Genomic DNA, 17,300 nt, shown 5'->3' on the forward strand with positions numbered 1-17,300 from the left:
CATTTGTCACATTCTCATTCAATTTGTCAAATATCGTTTTGTGGTTATTTTGAATTAATTTTTTTTCACATGTCATTTTATGAGTTTTTTTATTTTATTAAATTCTACATAATATTTTAATATAATAATTGTTATAAATGTAATAATAAATGAATATCAATTTCATTAACAAACTTACCTTTTAATTTCAAAATTCATAAAATTAAAGCTCATTAGTTTCTTTTATTTATTTAAATTATTTGTTTAAATTTTTTAGATAAAAAAACATTTTCATTATATAATTCAATATTTTTCTTATTTTCTTATAAATTCAAAAATTTTAAGTATTTTGATATATATATATTTTATTTTTTATTTTTAAATTAATCAATATAATAAATGGGTCTGACAACTAGTATTTATGTATTCTAACACATTATTCAAACAATACTTAATATTTTAATATAAAAAAAATCAAGAAAAAAGGCCCATAAGAAATATATTGGTTTATCAGTTTATATTTAATAATTTTTTTTATGATGAATCAGATTCACTTTTTAATAAACATGTTTCTTATTTTACTATAAATTTATCGCCTGTAGCTTTAAACATATATTTCAAAATAAGTTTACTATAACATTCCGATTACAATGAATTTGTCAATTTTAAATTAAATACAACCCTAAATAGTATATGATATACCGGTCAAGAGAGGTGTTTGTTACCATGTTGGCATCTCACCAGCACATTGCACATTGCACTCCGAGGGTGGTGGTGTGTTTACCTGACACAACGAGCATTGGCTATTGTTATATGCACCACCAGATGCAACACTAAAAAGTCTCTTATCTCTTTCTTGCTTTTCACTCTTTTCCTCTCTCCTCTCTCGTTCTCTCTTGTGGCTTTTGTGTTTCTCTCATTCTCTCTTGTGGATGCTATGTTGGGGAGTATACCCCATGACCATCGTGCTTCAATAGTTACATATCGGAAAGAAACACACACCTCTTGGCTTAGGAAGTACACCTCATGGCCTAATCAATTGTGAAAACGGACCAAAAATTTCCATATTTTTAAAGTTGATAAGATGGACAACGCGCAATGTAAATATTTAATTAACATTGATACTATTGTCCATTGGTTTATATCATAATCAATTAAAAGAAAATAAATATCATTTTACTTTTGTTCTTACCAATCATTCTATCAATTAAGAGAAATTAAATATTCTTTCACTTTTGAATAGGAGGATGTGTAAAAATAAAAAAATAGGAGAATATTTAATTTCTCATCAATTAATCATAAACACACCTAGATTCTAAAAAATACTATTAAACCCCTGTTAAAATGATATAGTTACAATATTCTTGTTATAATTAATATGTTTATAAATAACTAATTTTTATTAATCCAAATTGTTATTTTAAAAATACATTTTTTCTAATCATTTGATTATAATTTTCCAAATTGATCCAACAAGTGTTGTAACTTGTAAGTTTGGGTCCTTTTTTATAAACATGTGTTGTTTCGTGTTTCATTAAGACTAAACGGTGTGGGCAACGCCTACTCCTGTTTTGTGACATGACACTGAAAAAACAGCATGGTAATGCTAGCACACCGCCACAGGCTCTCGTTTTTTTGTGTTACGTTACTGGTCGTGATTGTTGGAATAGTGTCTAAGGCTGCAACTATATGAGGCAAGTATTTGACCCGATTGTGCATGGTCCTTTTGGGTTGCCTTCACCATAGCAACTTGATAGGATGATTTATTATGAGAGAATAAATATTATTAATATATTATGAGAATAATATAAGGAATAATAATATTGTTATTTTATTAATATAAGTCATAAATTAATTAGTATTAATTTGGTGACTTAAAGAGATTAATTAAATAAGAGTGTATAAACTGTCAATTGCTTGATAGTTACACTTTAGACTGTTGATGGGCACAAAAGTACTCACTAATTTTAATAATTATAACCTAACAAACTTAACTAACTATGCACTTATAGGCAGTGTACCTAGTCAGATTACAGTATAGCGTGGGTAAGTCGGGTGTCGATCACAGGGAACGGTGTTCTAATTAATTTACTTACTATTAAATTAACCTAATTTATTAACAAGTTTAATAAGGGGTTTTATCTGGTTTTACAAGATCAGATGAACTTAATTCAAATTCTATAAATAAAAACACACTCTTGTTTAGTTTTGAATCCACTTCTCCCTTATGGCTAGCTAATGATTACGGATTATTAAGTTGGGTTTTTAGTTGTATTAGTAATTTAGTTCTATCTTACCAATAATTAACTAATTCATGTCAAACCATGTATGTTCACACATAATTAAACACAAAACTAATTATGAATGTAAATATGCTATGTAAGATTTGTTGTATAAACGCAATTATGGTCACAATACACGTTCTCTAGCACAACTAAGCTTTATTTATTCTAATTACTAACTAAGATTAGTCAATCCTAGCTCTAACGATTCAATGTTCACTAAATTATTAGGTAAACAGGTTCATGCAGTTTAATGGTCACCAAGCTACACAGAACATGCAATCAAGCAATTAGATAAACAAATAATAGCATGCTAGGTTATACAAATCAAACACAAGCAAATTTTTACCAACTAAACTCAATCCATAAGCATATAACTATTCATAAGTTCAAAGCTTCATCTAGCTAAACAAGAGTAGCTAGATTCAGCTGCTCATCATAGCAACTAAACCAAAACAGCTAAAACTAATGAAAGACATGTTCTTATTTAACTAAAAAATAAACCTTTACTTCTTTTGGTGTTAAAAACCTTCTTCCAGAACCTTTCTTTCGTTTTTAATCGTCTCCTGGAACTCTTTTCTTCTGCCAAAAGCTCTCTCTTTCGTAATAATCAGGAGGACTTATATAATCCTCAAAAACCCGTGCCACGTCGTGGCCAGAGGTACCACGTCGTGGGCTTCAAGCAATCCGTATCCTTCAAGGAAATCCTCCGCGTCGCGATGTTTATCTTCTGGAACACCCGTGCCACGTCGTGGGCTTCATTGTCACGTCGTGAACTGAGTGTTTATCGTGAATTTATTCTTTTCTTGTCTTTCAAGCCTCCCATGTTCCACATTTCGGCATTTTTGGTCCCTCTCTTCTAAAATCCTTTATATTGACTGAAAATAACAATTGAAAGTCATAAGTATCATTATTTTAAACATATTACCACTTTATTAATAAAAATGTACTTAAATATTGCCTAAAAATAAGTATAAATATGGCAATATCAAAATACCCCACACTTAGGCTTTGCTTGCCCTCAAGCAAATTTAAACTTAATTCTTAATTACTAACACCACACAGAACAATCCGACTCTAGTTCAGCCATTATGCCAAGACCTCAACGCATGTTTTTGTGTCTAAAATTTTCCTAAAGTACCCCCCATAGTCTAAATACTCACAATCTTCATAAACACTCGCCCACTTTTTCCGAACAATGCTCATTTTATGCAACCCTCCGAATCCATCCTCAGAAAACCTCCTTATCCTCAAGGTATTTTTAGTTGAGCAACCTAAGCATACATAATCTAAAATTACAATTATCGATACCACTATGGAGCTCTTTTGGAATTCTTCATTTCTTTGACATTTGATCTCTTTGAATTCACCACCTTATTTGATTTGATTTCTGGTATCTTCAACTTTTGAATTTCTTGAAATTTTGATCTTTTAATCTTCAATTTATTTGCTCCAAAATTCTTCACACTTTACTCGTAATTCTCTTTTTTTTTTTTTAACATGTACCTCACTTTTTTTCACTCAAAATCTACATGCTTAAGCAGAGGCGCTCAACCTCAACCTTTATCGGTTAATGATAATAATTTTCCTGGATACATTTCAGGTTTAGGCTGCTAAACATATTGCATCCCTCAAACCAAGCGGGGTTGTGTTTTTGTTCCATGATTTCACTAAAATAAGGGAGGCCACAAATGCACTATAACGTGTATTGGCTCAACTAAACATTTGAACTTTCATCGGATCATCCCACATAATACTAGTAATTATAGCTCAAATTATTACTAGATTCAATTATTCAAAATTTTCAAAATTTTTTCAATTTTTTACTATCAAATTCTATGATTTTCTAGCAACTTACTTTCTCTACCCCTACCCCACACTTATTTCATACAATGCCCTCATTGTATTCATAAAAATAAATCAAAATTAAAGAAAAGGGAGAAAAAGGAACAGACTCCCCTGGGATAGTGGCGTGAGCATCTCCAAAAGTGTGGAAAACGTGCAATTGGACTTCCAAAAATAGAAACTTGGTGTAGAATTGGTTGAATACGTAAATAAACCACAAACATGACTCGAAACTTCAATTCTTCAAAGTGGGTATTTGTAAGGAAAAATGTGACAATGATAAACTGGGTCACGTCGTGATATGGGTTGAAACCGCGAACACAAAAATGCTGAATTTCTTCAAACTGCAAGAGCGCCACGACATGGCGCAAGGATTCCACGTCGTGGAAACTGGTCATCAGCAGAAAATGGCTTATTTGTTTTATTTACTTTATCAACTTTGACCAATGGCTAACTGGTTTCAGACGCTTCTATGCAAATATATTTCCCAACTATAACATCTCTCCTAATATACCCCACACTTATCTTGAATTGTGGGTTCCAACTCATGACTCTAAGCTTCCTGGACTGGACAAACATGACTCGAAAGTTAACCTTTTTTGCTCCTTAGAATTCCAATGCTAATCTGAAAAAAAATGGACAACCCAAAAGAAATAAAAAGTAACATCATAGTTTAATAATGTTTTACATCACACACCAAATTCAACATAAAAAAAACTACTCAAAAGAAATAAAATCAATCATCATCTTGATCTTGTGCTCCACTTGGCCCTGCCCCATCATTTTGCGGACGCCATAGCTCCTCCCATGTCGGAAAATAGGGATACTGTGGTGGCATAGAAGGTGGTCGGGTCACACCCAAATGCGAATAAATACCCTCAGTAAGCTGGGTATGGTAAATGTCATGCCCCCGTAGATTATCCAAATATGTTCCTACCCGACTCTGAAAAGGGTCGGTGGGCACTCCCTGCATATACTGCGAAGCAGCATGCTCTCGCTCGACTTCACCTCTAGCCCGCACATTTCGACGCCGCGGTCTGGCTGGTGGTTGCTGTCTCGGCTACACCTCCTCCTGCTCGTCATCTATCGGCGGTATAACAAAACGACCCCCCGATATTCACCACCGCTCGCATAACACCCAAGACTTGAATGGTCAAGTCTGTATCCGGGAATCGAGTAAGATTCCTCACAAAGTCATGGGTCAAAATATGATATGACCTAGCCAGACGAGTAACCAAATGCCCCCCCCCCCCAGTAATCGGGCTCCCAGGCCTAGAATTGGCTGCTCTCTTCCCCATAAACCTCGCCGACATATAAGGTAAATCACAGCAAACTCCCGGGGTAAGAAGAGTCCATAAATAAAACAAATTCTGAATGGGGACCTTATCACCATGATGCTTGTGATTTATTGAAAAAGTGATAAGGCGGTGCAAAAATCGGAAAACAGGATTCCATATTTGTGACTCACTCGAGTCACGAGTGTTGTACTCATGGTTAGAAATGCCCCGCCAGAACTGCACATCCAAAGTACCCGGAGCAAAATCCCGCACACATCCAAGCAAGAACGGAATGAAAAACAGAGATTGCGTCTCCACTTCTATATAGAGCCCCATACGCCAAGCAAATTCCCGAAGACTACACTCTCGATATACACCGCCCAAACGAAACACAAGTGCCCGGTTGTATGTGAAATCAAGAGTGTGTTCCTCGAAGCATACGGTAGAGAAAAACTCTACCGATAATTCCCAGTACACGGGTTCTTGAATGGCGATTAAATTCCTCCACCCGTGACAAGTGAACGAAAATTGGTCCCCTTCGTATGTTTTTGACCAATAGCGTGTCTACTCTGCAACCATTCCCACTCCACCAAGCCATCCCCAATCGATAATTGGAGCTATTGCAAACTCCCTATTATGTAACCATCCAAGCCGATTCTCGTAGGTAGTTAGCAACGGTCGGGGAATATTTTGAGGAAACTGGTATAAGGGATGTATGCTTGCTACATCTATCGGGTTTTTCTCCTGTGGAACAGCTCGTCGTGGTCCCATTTCTGCATACAAAAGCAAACCAAAGCAGCAAACAACCAACACATTAAAACAATTTAAACCTGTTTCACAGAAATCACGACGTGGCCAGGCTGCGTCACGTCGTGGGTCGCGTTCGGTCACAGTTTCCAGATCGGACTATTTTCATGCCGTATCTACCAAAATTAGTAATTGGGGTTTGTTCCTATGACCATTTAAGGGATATTTAACCTAAAATCAACCACTATATTCAACCAATTTCGTAAATCATATCAACCCTAACCATGAAAACTTGATATTGGAAGAACTAACTACAAAATAATGAGTAAAACACATACCAAGTGGATTAATTGGCAAGATCTTGCAAGGAAATTGGAAGTAGATTAAGAAATTGGCTGTGGGGTTATGATGTTCCCGTTCGTGCGGCAGTCTCCAAATGGGGAGTGAGAATTATCGGTCAAAGGGTTTTAAGAAATTGGTCCCCCCTGATTTTTAAAGGCCACGACGTGGCTGGCTATGCCCACGTCGTGGAAACTTAAGTCTGCTTTATAATCGCGTGTTTTCATTTCGACCCACGACGTGGCTGGCTATGCCCACGTCGTGGAAACTGCCAATTGCAACATTTTTAATGGACTCTAACATATTAACTAATTACTTTGCATATCATTCATTATTTAAAGTTCCCTACAACTAATTCTTTACCAATTATCAGTTTTTAGACGATGAATTGATGTTTTTCCTAAATAAAAGCTAAAAGAAAAGAAAGAAAAGAGAAAAAATTTAAAAGGAAAATGCAAACCAAACTCGGGTTGCCTCCCGAGAAGCGCTTCTTTTTTCTTGGAGTCTTGAGCTGGACTCTATGCCTCCTACGTTGAATCTTCGGAAGAGTCTCCCACCAGAATCTTTTGTTCCTTGAATCGCCGTTTGTATGCTTGAACTCTCCTTTTATACGCCTTCTTTGAATTTCCCTTTTTAGCTTTTCCATCTTCTTCAAGCTTACGTTTTGTGCCCTTCGTTTGTTCCTTGCATTCCATAGCATTCTCTTCCTCTTTCACCACTGGATTTGTTACTCTTGAAGTGACTTCCTCTTCATCACTTGTCATTTCCTCGTCCTCTTTGCTTACCCAAGAAGGCGGACTCTTGTAAGGTATGACTTCAATCAAATACGGAACAGATGCCCTTGGTTTTGTCCTCTTGACTTGATGAACTGCCTTTATCTCTTCTTCCATAAGCTTTTCTAGTTCTTCTAGTTCATTCTCTTCATTAATTGTGAACACCTCTTCTTTATCTTCTTGAAAGTCATCTTTTATCCCAAAGACTTCTTGTTCATCCCCAACCCTCAAAGTGAGCTTGGACTCGCGGATATCAACTAGGGCTCCAACAATGTTAAGCAATGGCCGGCCAAGGATTATTGGAACATCCGGATCTTCTTTCACGTCCAAGACTACAAAGTCTATTGGAAAAACAAATTTTCCAATTTTCACCAAAATATCCTCCACGATGCCGCGGGGTTGTGTCAACGAATGATTCGCCATGTGAATCTTCATTTTTGTAGCCTTCATCTTCTGAATCTCCAATTTTTGATAAAATGAAAAAGGCATTAAATTAATGCTAGCCCCAGAATCGGCTAAAGCATTAACCTTCATTTTATTCCCAAACTCACATGGAAGAGTGAGGCGTCTAGGATCCCCCATTTTTTCTGGTGTTTCTCCCAACACAACTTTTGAAGTTTGTTCACTTAGAATCACTGTAGACTGCTTCTTTAATTGCCTTCACGTATCTATCAAGTCTTGCAGTAATTTCTGGTTCTCGGGAGCTTTGGATAAGGACTCGACAAATGGGGTATTAATTGGGATCCCCTTCACATGCTTTACGAACTCCAAATGCTCCTTCTCCAGTTGACTGAGGGTAGCTCGGTTGGGAAATGGCAGAGGTGGATGATAAGCTGGAATGGTTTCAAAGGACTTTTGATCATACTTGCGCCACGTCGTGGGTCGAGGAATGCCACGTCGTGGCGAGCCTGGTTCAGCACTTTCTCCATTTTCGATCCTTGATTTCTTGAGCTGCTTCGGTTCTTCTTCCAATCCCTCCAGGAACTCAGATATTGCATCTTCTTCAGTATCAATGGCCATTACGTGAGATTGGGTCTTTACTTCGGGATTCTTCGGGGACAATTTTTCATGAACTAGAGTGGCTAGTTGACCAAATTGTACTTCAAGGTTATGGATGGAGGCTTGCTGGTTCTTTATCAATGTTTGTTGTTCCATGATAGCGGAATCAGTGGCATCGTGTCTCTTTTCTGAAGCCTCCATAAACTTCATCAAAATGGTCTCTAGGTCGGGTTTCTTCTCGGCCGGTGACTGCTCCTTTTGATATAGGCCTCGACCTGTCTACCTATATTTCTCTTCTTTTTGCCTCTTATACTCTTCATATGGCAGCCACTCCTTCTTCGGTTTCCTCCAGTCCTCATCAAATTTATCCCTACTAGAGTAGCACACTTGAGCTTTTCTGTTCCCAAATTCATCTACATTGCAGTCCTTGGTCAAGTGTGGACCACTGCATCTCTCGCACCCTACTCTTATGGCATGTATTGACTGGTCCATTTGTGTTATCCTGCGATCCATGTTATTCAGCATGGCCATGACAGCTGCAATTTCTTCAGTTTGGGCCCCTCCACCGCCTCTGATTCCATCTTGCCTTGGGTTGTGGTATTCGCGAGAGTGTTTCGCGAATTCTTCAATTAACTCCTTAACCTCCCTTAGATTGACATCTCTTGCTGCACATTTAGGTCATGTTGAGGGCAATTTCTAAGCAAGCCCTTGTACCGCTCCCATGCTTCGTATAGTGACTCCCCCGGCTGTTGCTCAAAGTTGGCTATTGCCTTCTTGAGTTTGGCTATCTTGGATGGCGGGCAAAACTGGTCCAGGAATTGCTCACGCATTTGAGCCCAAGTGGTGATTGTACCTGGTGGGAGTGCTTTCAACCACTCCTTAGCGGCTCCTTTGAAAGTGATGGGAAGCATCCTATGCAAGACTGTGTTTTTTTTGACATTTGGGACATTAAAGTAATCCGCAATGTCATTAACTTCATCTAGATGCTTAAAAGCATCCTCATGATCTTTCCCGGAAAATGGGATGTCCTTCAGTGCGGTCAATATGTGTCCCTTCAGCTCGAATGTGGCAGTGGCAGGTATTGCGGGTTGGACTAAACCGGGACCCATATCTTCTCGGATCCGCTTCTTATAAGCTCCCATGGACATTTCTTCAATCGCTGCCATCTCGTTCCTTGGCTCGTTCTCGGGTTCGCTTGTGTGTTCTTCAAATTCTAGCTCGGTATCGCTTTTGGACTCGGTCTGGATGGGTGTATGATCCAAATGCTCAAGATTGCTCTTGTGCTTCGCTGATGAACTTGACTCTCCTGTCTTCTTTCCCGACTTCCTAGAAAAGCTGACTTCAGTTCTTGCAAGGGCGTCTTTTTCTTGTGAGGTGCAGACTCGGGGTCTTCCAGTGGTGGCACCAAGTGTGTGTTTGAGCTTCTGGTCATGAACTCCTGCAACTTGCTAAACTAAAAAAAACATAAAACTGAACTAAAATAAGAAAAACTAACTTCAAACCAAAAAAATCTAGTTTTTAACTGTCCACGTCGTGGCCAAAGTGATGCCACGTCGTGGACTCTGTGAATAGCAGAAAAAATTATTTTGCTAAAAAATTAACTTTTTGTGGGTTTTTAATCCACAAGAAGGATCGATCAATTTAATGCAAATAAATAAGCTAAAAACTAAGCCGTTCCCCGGCAACAGCGCCAAAAACTTGATGTGCACAAAAGTACTCACTAATTTTAATAATTATAACCTAACAAACTTAACTAACTATGCACTTATAGGCAGTGTACCTAGTCAAATTACAATATAGCGTGGGTAAGTCGGGTGTCGATCACAGGGAACGGTGTTCTAATTAATTTACTTACTACTAAATTAACCTAATTTATTAACAAGTTTAATAAGGGGTTTTATCTGGTTTTACAAGATCAGATGAACTTAATTCAAATTAAATAAATAAAAACACACTCTTGTTTAGTTTTGAATCCACTTCTTCCTTATGGCTAGCTAATGATTACGGATTATTAAGTTGGGTTTTTAGTTGTATTAGTAATTTAGTTCTATCTTACCAATAATTAACTAATTCATGTCAAACCATGTATGTTCACACATAATTAAACACAGAACTAATTATGAATGTAAATATGCTATGTAAGATTTGTTGTATAAACACAATTATGGTCACAATACACGTTCTCTAGCGCAGCTAAGATTTATTTATTCTAATTACTAACTAAGATTAGTCAATCCTAGCTCTAACGATTCAGTGTTCACTAAATTATTAGGTAAACAGGTTCATGCAGTTTAATGGTCACCAAGCTACACAGAACATGCAATCAAGCAATTAGATAAACAAATAATAGCATGCTAGGTTATACAAATCAAACACAAGCAAATTTTTACCAACTAAACTCAATCCATAAGCATATAACTATTCATAAGTTCAAAGCTTCATCTAGCTAAACAAGAGTAGCTAGATTTAGCTACTCATCATAGCAACTAAACCAAAACAGCTAAAACTAATGAAAGACATGTTCTTATTTAACTAAAAAATAAACCTTTACTTCTTTTGGTGTTAAAAACCCTCTTCCAGAACCTTTCTTTCGTTTTTAATCGTCTCCTGGAACTCTTTTCTTCTGCCAAAAGCTCTCTCCTTCATAATAATCAGGAGGACTTATATAATCCTCAAAAACCGCGCCACGTCGTGGCCAGAGGTGCCACGTCGTGGGCTTCAAGCAATCCGTATCCTTCAAGGAAATCCTCCGCGTCGCGATGTTTATCTTCTGGAACACCCGTGCCACGTCGTGGGCTTCATTGTCACGTCGTGAACTGAGTGTTTATCGTGAATTCATTATTTTCTTGTCTTTCAAGCCTCCCATGTTCCACATTTCGGCATTTTTGGTCCCTCTCTTCTAAAATCCTTTATATTGACTGAAAATAACAATTGAAAGTCATAAGTATCATTATTCTAAACATATTACCACTTTATTAATAAAAATGTACTTAAATATTGCCTAAAAATAAGTATAAATATGACAATATCAACTGTAAATCCTTAAGGGATAGGGATTGGACGGACTCTAGAGCTTGGGATAGCACAAAATCGTCCAAGGCTTATCTATGGTAAGGATTTGGATTGCTTTAAGGAAAGATTATCCAACTAGGGTTTAAGGTGAAACCCTTAAGGAGTCTACAAGTATAAATAGATCCCATGGCTAAGGGAAATCGGCATCCCTTCTCAAGTAAGAAAACCCTGGCTGAATTTCTTCCCTCTCCTCTCTCTCAAATCATCCTCTTTGCTATTTGGTGTTTGTAAGCCATTAGAGGAGTGACAATATTGACTCTAGAGCTCCAAGACAACAAGATCAAACAAGAGATTCAAAGGTAAACTTCTAGATCTGATTTTGTATTGTTTTATACCTAATTATCTATTAGAAGTCTTGGATTCAAAGCATGTTTAATTAGAAAGCCTAGATCCAAGCATTAGGGTTTTGCATGCGCACATAGGAAAGTTCTTATGGCTAAAACCCATCAGTGGTATCAGAGCCTAGATTGGTTTCTATTAAATTGTTGCTTGTTTGTTTGAAACTTGTTTGCAAAATTTGAATTTTGTGTTTCTGTGTCATGAACTCGACGTGTCCCATGGTGGACTTGACGAGTTGGCCTGACTCGATGAGTCCAATTGGGAACTCGTCGAGTCCAAGCGTCAGGAAAGGCCAGATTCGGGATTTTTTGATAATTATCTTATGGAAACTTACCTTAATCATATTAGATCAACTCTAATCCGATTTTATGATATATATGACTATAATCTTGATCTAATTAAAGATATTTATCAACTAATAAAATATTTAATTTCCTTATGTGATAATTAATTAATTATTTTGATTAAATTGGTAATTATCTTGCAAGAAATCATTAAATAAATCAAATATGGATAATTAAGGAATTAACTGTTAATTGAGATTATTTATTATTTGATCCACCATGTTTTAAATGTTTAAAACTTGTCCTCAAGTTTTGAAATTTATATTTTGTGATTAAAAGTTTTAATTTAGACAATTTAAATTTCAAACCCTAGATTTTTTTTAAAAGTTTAAAATACAACCCTATACTAATATAATATTACAAGATTAATATATATATATATATATATATATATATATATATATATATATATATATATATATATATATATATATATAAGGTGGGTATAAGGTTGCGGCCTATAAAATGACGCTTAATGGGTGTACACTCACATCCACCGCTTGCTTGATCGGTGGAGGGTCGTTAGCCGAACGGATAGGATAGGGCAACCTCATCCTCTCATTAAAAGTATAATATGAAATACAAAGTAAATACACATTTTTTTAAGAAAATTCCCAATCTTAGTTACTTTAGGAAAAGTGAATTGATGCAATCACATGAAATTACACTTTGCACCCTTGCTAAGAAGTTAGTGGAGCGTGCATGGTTTACCGGCACACTAATTGGTTCTAAGAAAAGGTGGCAAAGGGTGATTCATTGTTTATCATAGTTCGATGGAGCGTGTATGGTTTACCGGCACATCGAATAGGTGATCGTTACAATGAAGGCACCATGTGAATTTGCATGGTAATTCACACCCGCTTTGTGATCCTCGGTATCCCAGTCACAAACAAGAGGGGCATATCGAGATTTAAACATGCCATTGAATAGTTTCAATGAATCTCATCCGAACCTAGGAATTCTCAATACATTTAGGACTTAAAGTTATGTTTTTATGGTGGAGAATTAGTGAATCGTCATTCACTTACCTTCATATTATTTGCATGTTAGATTACGGCATCCCTTTTCTAATATGTAAATATTGTTGTTGGTTCCTAGCCCTAATTTTTCTTATTGGGTGATAATTAGGGATTCATATTCTAATATATCTTTGTCCTTTCTATTTGTAGATGTCGAACGCAAACAACGCTGCTGCTAGTTCTTTCACATTGATGAGCCTTTGTCAAAAGGTCACTTTCGGTGGGACGAACTTTAGCGAATGGATAAGATACATTCGCACCATTGCTCGCTATGAGGATAAGGAGTATGTCCTCGATGAGAAGCTCGAGAAAATCAACCCTGAAATCGGTACTCCGGCTGAAATGACCGCTTTTGAAACCCATGAGCGCGATGCAACGAAGGTACATTGCATCATGATAGCCACCATGAACTCCGAATTCCAAAAGTCCTATGAGGACATGTACCCGTACGAGATGCATCAAAACTTATTGGAGAGATACCACAGAAACGCGAGACAAGAGCGTTATGAGATTTTCACTAACATGATTTCCGCTAAGATGGTTCATGGAGAGTCTCTTACCATGCACCTGCAAAAGATGCAAAGGTATGTCGACCGCCTTCGCAAGTTAAATGTTGACTTTGGGGAACACTTGGCGATCGACATGGTGCTTCACTCTTTTCCTCCGAGCTACAATCAATTTAGGATGGCCTACCACATGAACAAAGAGGAGGTCACCCTAAGCAAACTCCAAGGTCTCTTGAGGGTCGTTGAGAGCAACTTCAAGGACAAGTCTGTTGCACCAACTCCCGATCCGCCCGCTGCTCCTATCTTGGCTATTGGACAAGGAAAGGGAAAGAAGAGGAAGGCTTCATCTAAGAACTATCGTAAGGTTAAAGCCCGAGATAGTGCCTCTTCTAGTGGGACCAAAGTTGATCCTGCTAAGCCCTGCCCTAACCCGAAGGAGGCAGAGTGCCACCAATGCCACAAGATAGGACATTGGAAGAGAAGCTGCCCAGAGTACCTGCAAGCCATCAAGGAAGGAAATATCAAGCCGTCTTTCGCAGGCATATACACAATTAAATCTAACGATTCTAATCATGCTATTTCTTGGGTTCTTGATACCGGTTGTGGTTACCACATTTGCTCTAATGTGCAGGGACTAAGAAGAAGTAGGGATGTGGAGCAAGGAAGGATCAATCTAATCATGGGGAACAGAAGATCGTCGCCTATGACCAAGATTGGAGTGTATTCTTTAGTGCTTAGGAATAGTTTATGTTTAGATTTGAACAATTGTTGCTATTCGCCAGAAATGGCTGGAAACATCATTTCATTTCATGGTTTGTTTAGACAAGGTTTTAGATTTTCTTTTAATAATGAGAATGGTTCTATTTTAGCTTATCTAAATGGTGTCTTTTATTTTGAAGCTATACCATGTAATGGAATATATGAAACTGTTATGATTGTTGATAACTTAGGAAATGATGTTTTAAACATAGATTCTTCCAATAGTATGGATAAAGCATCCTTGTGGCACTGTCGTCTTGGACATGTCAACAAGAAGCGCATAGCCCAACTCCAAAAGGATGGAGTGTTGGAGTCATTCGACCTTAGGGAAGATGACACATGCGAGTCTTGTTTACTTGGAAAGATGACCAAGTCACCCTTCACAAGTACATGTGAAAGGGGTGAGGGTCTATTGGACCTAATACATACCGATGTATGTGGACCGTTTAGATCAACCACGAAGGATGGGAACCGCTTCTACGTGACTTTTACCGATGACTATAGTAGATATGGGTATATCTATTTAATCAAGCAAAAGTCAGAAACTTTTGAAAAGTCAAAGAGTTCAAGAATGAAGTGGAGAATCAATTGGGCAGGAAAATCAAGATGCTTCGATCCGATCGAGGAGGAGAGTACCTAAGTCTTGAATTCCATGATTATCTCAAGGAGTGTGGAATAGTTTCACAATTGATGCCTCCTAGGACACCACAATTGAATGGTGTGGTAGAAAGGCGTAATCGAACCTTATTGGATATGGTTCGCTCTATGATGAGTCGTGCTTCACTACCTATCTCTTTTTGGGGGTATGCCTTAGAGACTGCCGCCCATATCCTTAACCGAGTCCCTACTAAGAAGGTTGCCAAAACACCTCACGAGATGTGGACAGGGAAAGTTCCCTCGTTAGCACATATCAAGGTTTGGGGTTGCGAGGCTTTCGTAAGACGAGATACTCATGACAAGATCGAACCTCGTAGTGAGCGATGTATTTTCATCGGCTACCCGCAGAAATCCTTTGGATATCTCTTCTATAGACCGAAGGACAATGTTTTCTTTGTTGCAAGGAGAGGAGTTTTCCGAGAGCGAGAACTCATAAGCCAAGGAGACAGTGGGAGGCAAATCGAGCTTGAAGAGATTCAAGAGTCGATAGATGAAGGAACCACTACCGCTGGCACTCAACCCGAGGAGGAAACTCCGGTTGAACCGATTGACAAGTCCTTACCTCTTAGACGTTCCGATAGAGTTAGAGTTCAACCCTAGTTTATGGTTTTCATATTACTACTGAAGGGGACATGTATATTAGTGATGGTACACTAATAAACCTTGATGAAACTAATAGCTATAAGGAAGCCATGGCAGGCCCCGAGTCTGCGAAATGGAAAGAGGCAATGGATAGCGAGATCCAATCCATGTATGATAACTGAGTTTGGAATTTGGTTGATAATGTGCCCGGATGTAAGACCGTTGGGTGCAAATGGATCTTCAAGAAGAAGACCGACATGGATGGAAACGTACACACATATAAAGCGCGATTGGTCGCGAAGGGCTTTACTCAAACTCCCGGAGTTGACTATGATGAGACCTTCTCACCAGCTGCGAAGATAAAATCTATTAGAGTGATGCTAGCGATTGCCGCATTTCATGATTATGAGATTTGGCAAATGGATGTCAAGACCGCTTTTCTTAATGGGAAGTTGGCTGAGGATGTTTACATGGCTCAACCAGAGGGGTTTGTGGATCCGAAGCATCCGAATAGACTGTGTAAGCTTGAGAAGTCCATTTATGGACTTAAGCAAGCGTCTCGCAGATGGAATCTTTGCTTCGATGAGAAAGTCAAAGAGTTTGGATTTGTACGAAGCGAAGATGAATCATGTGTATATGTCAAAGCCAGTGGGAGTATAGTAAGCTTTCTCGTTCTATATGTCGATGACATATTATTCATAGGAAACGACATGCCGAATCTGCAGGAGGTTAAGTCCTGGCTCGGAAAATGCTTCGCTATGAAGGACCTCGGAGAAGCTTCTTACATTTTGGGAATAAGGATAGTGAGAGAAAGAAGTAAGAGACTAATAGGACTTAGTCAGAACACTTACTTAGAGAAGGTACTAAAACGTTTTAGTATGGAAAACTCGAAGAAGGGAGAATTACCGATACAAAGTAATGCCAAGTTGAGTAAGACTCAAAGTCCGAGTACCAAAGCTGAAATAGCAGAAATGAGCCGAGTACCATACGATTCCGCAGTTGGCTCAATCATGTACGCTATGACTTGTACTCGCCCTGATGTAGCCTTTGCTTTGAGCATGGTTAGTAGATATCAAGGGAACCCTGGCAGAGCCCATTGGATTGCGGTGAAGAATATCCTTAAGTACCTTCGGAGGACGAAGGAATGGTTCTTAGTCCTCGGAGGGAGTGATGACTTGAAGGTGCGAGGGTATAGTGACGCCAGCTTTCAGACCGACAGGGACAACTACCGTTCGTAGTCGGGCTGGGTCTTTACCCTGAATGGAGGAGCAGTGACTTGGAAAGGTCCCAAGCAGGAAACCGTAGCTGATTCAACGTGCGAATCAGAGTACATTGCAGCGAGCGAAGCATCGAAGGAGGCAATATGGCTGAAGAACTTCGTCGGTGATCTTGGAGTTGTACCTGCCATAAGGGAGCCCATGGAGATTTTCTGTGATAATGAAGGAGCGGTTGCCTTGACCAAGGAACCGAGGGATCATGGTAGATCTAGACATATCGATAGAAAATATCACTTTATTAGACATCGTGTAGAAGAAGGACAACTCGTAGTGAAGAGGATATCATCAGAAGATAACCCAGCAGATCCGCTTAAGAAGGGACTGAGTAGGGTTAAGCACTTGCAGCATGCTAGGAGTATTAGGCTGAAGGATGATATTAGCATAGATTAGATAGATAGTATTAGAAACGTGTAATAGATAAATGTAATTAACATTTGATGATTAAATAAAGGAGTTTTATTTATGAGTAATGTTACTGTCTGATGTTAATTGTTTAACTATTGT

General features: G+C 38.2%; 1 non-coding gene across 1 annotated transcript; it reads left to right on the top strand.

The window, feature by feature from the left end:
• Positions 1-8,916: 8,916 nt before the first annotated feature.
• On the top strand, positions 8,917-9,023 carry LOC145055887 (small nucleolar RNA R71). The gene has a single exon (XR_013685434.1). It is a non-coding gene; the product is annotated as a small nucleolar RNA R71 (small nucleolar RNA).
• Positions 9,024-17,300: the final 8,277 nt, after the last annotated feature.

The sequence above is a fragment of the Lactuca serriola genome, chromosome 5, assembly GCF_051521515.1.
Source record: "Lactuca serriola cultivar US96UC23 chromosome 5, Lser_US96UC23_V15, whole genome shotgun sequence".
Classification (NCBI taxonomy): Eukaryota; Viridiplantae; Streptophyta; class Magnoliopsida; order Asterales; family Asteraceae; genus Lactuca; species Lactuca serriola.